Source organism: Echinops telfairi, unplaced genomic scaffold (assembly GCF_000313985.2).
Source record: "Echinops telfairi isolate 266 unplaced genomic scaffold, ASM31398v2 ScPeMD7_7413;HRSCAF=8451, whole genome shotgun sequence".
NCBI lineage: Eukaryota > Metazoa > Chordata > Mammalia > Afrosoricida > Tenrecidae > Echinops > Echinops telfairi.
Window position 1 is genome coordinate 1,685,065 of NW_022111313.1, and position 2,266 is coordinate 1,687,330.

General features: G+C 58.7%; 1 protein-coding gene across 1 annotated transcript in view; it reads right to left on the reverse strand.

The window, feature by feature from the left end:
- Positions 1-1,406, reverse strand: part of RAE1 (ribonucleic acid export 1) — a 16,016-nt gene extending 14,610 nt beyond the window's left edge. The window contains exon 1 of the mRNA XM_004717140.3: positions 1,276-1,406. The gene's annotated coding sequence lies outside the window, so the exon portion shown is untranslated. The remainder of the gene's footprint in view (positions 1-1,275) is intronic.
- Between the last annotated feature and the right edge of the window lie 860 nt (positions 1,407-2,266).

Sequence of the window (2,266 nt, forward strand, 5' to 3'; positions counted from 1 at the left end):
TGGTGGTGACCCCCAACCATAAAATTATTTTCGTTGCTACTTCATCACTGTCATTTTGCTACTGTTATGAATTGGGCGACCCCTGTGAAAGGGTCGTTCGACCCCCAAGGGGTGCTACCCACAGGTTGAGAACGGCTGCATTAAAGTTTACTGTTAGTCACCCCTCCCCCCAAAGAAGCCCGGCAGTTGTTAATAATACCAAGGGTGACATCTCTACACACTCAGTGCAGCACGGAATGGAGACAGCCAAGAATTCCATAGGCACTTCGGCTCCCTGAATATGCATGTGCAGAACTCAGCGAGGTCACACAAGAAGGTCTTAATATGGACCTCTCCAACCCCTCCACCCCCACCCAATCACCAAGTTAGGGGAGAGCCTTGCTACTCTTAAGGATGAACTTAGGGGAAAGAGCTTGGGATTCGAGATGGCCGGTATGCACGTGAGGGCATGGAGAACATCCCACAAGTTCAAAAGGTGTGTCCCCAAAGGACTTCCTCCCGCATACCCCCTTTTGCCGACTTCTCTCCGGTGACCTTCCCCTCAGGCCACACAGCACATTCCTCCCCAGTCGGGAGGGGCAACTTCCCAGCCCACTCCATCCCTCCCCCAACTGCCTCCATGCCAACCTCAGGGGCTCAGTCCCGAAGTTGCCACCTTAGAACCTTCCCGGGTGAAGGAAGCATTCTAAGAGTGCCCAGTGGGGAGGGCGACACAGCTGAATTAAAACTGTCCAACACACACATTTTCTATGGTCTGTAAATTATACTCTAACGAAGCTTTCAGACGGCCTAATTGTTCGCAGTTGCCTCCTCAGAGACCCCCGTTTGCTACACCTTGACCCTCTCGGGAGCTGACTCGTGCACGGCCAATCCCTCCGGGGGCCGAGGGACGTCAGCTCGGGCGGCTGCACGGCCAGCAGTCTGAGACCACCACCCGCGCCGCGGGGCAGAGACCAGGCTTTCCGCTCCCGTGGAACCCGTCTCGGGACCCCACAGGGGCGGTCCTCCCCTGTCCTGTCCCTGAGGGTCGCCGTGCGCCGGCAGGGTGGTAAGTGACCGGCTGGAGGCGTCTCGGGGGAAGGCAGGGAGCCAACACGGGGCGTTTCAGGGGCCGGAGAGCGCGCGGCGGGTCTGCACCGGTCGCCAGGAGGGGCGTCCCGAGTAGCCGGGGGGCGACCGGAAGGGCGTTCCGGGCAGAGCGAGGCAGACAGGTGACCTTCCCGGAGCCTGGGGACCCAGGGCGGCAGCTAACAAGGGAGGCGGCACGGGGCCTACCTGGCAGGCGCTCTGCGGCGGGAAGCCGGAGGCTGGAAGGCTGGGGAGTCTGCGACCCCGCTGTGAAGCGGAGTCAGGGGCCAGAGTCTCGAGAGCCCGGAATCGCCTCACGTCAGTGTTAGAAACGGCCCCGGGCACCGCGAGGGCACTGCGCATGCGCTCCAGAGGCACTTCCGGCGTCGCCCGGAAGCGCGGAAGGAAAGCGCGCCGCCTTCCGCGAGTACGTGAACTAGTGGCGCCCAGAGGAAGGCCTCATGCCCGCGGGTTCCGGATTGGCTGAAAGTTGGGAACGCTAGCGGATGGTTGCCAAGCGACAGTTTCTAAATCCCTGCCCGCCATAGGTTGAGGACGGGTTGCCGTTTGCGTCGGAATAAACCACCGTAAAACAAAGAAAACCTATTAAGATTCTGATTGCTGCTCATGTATGCCCTGGTCTGGGAAAACGGATTTAATTCAGCTTTGGCGGTGCATCGGCCAACCTGCGTCCCAGCACTGACTTGGTTGCCGACGAAAGATCCAGAGCTCTGCTGGGCCTTCAGGGCCTCAGTGTGGGGCTCTATAATGGGCAAAACGAAGGCTGTCTTCTAGGGCTGTCCTTAATTAGGTTCAGGTGAAAAAAGAGCTGCGGAGGATGTTTGCGTCGCGTAAGGTCTCAAAGGAATGTCCAGGAGCGGTTCATAGCACACCGGAGCCGCTAGGTGGCGCAAACGACCAAGCGTCCTATTACGTAGCCTGGCAATGGGATCTCCCCAGGGGGGCCTTGGCAGAAAGGCCTGGCAAACTGCTTCAACCCTCTGGAGCGCAGTTGGAGGATATGTATCTCCCTCTCAACACGGCCTGCTCCACACTCACCTGGTTACTTTCTTCTTGTCGGGGTGTCTGGAGAAAGCGAAAGGAAACAAAAAAGAGAGGAACCTTGAGCTTGTGGCACCTAAGCCAGAGCCTCTCTCTCTGTCTGCATACCAAGAGCCTCGGCATCCACTGGGAGGTT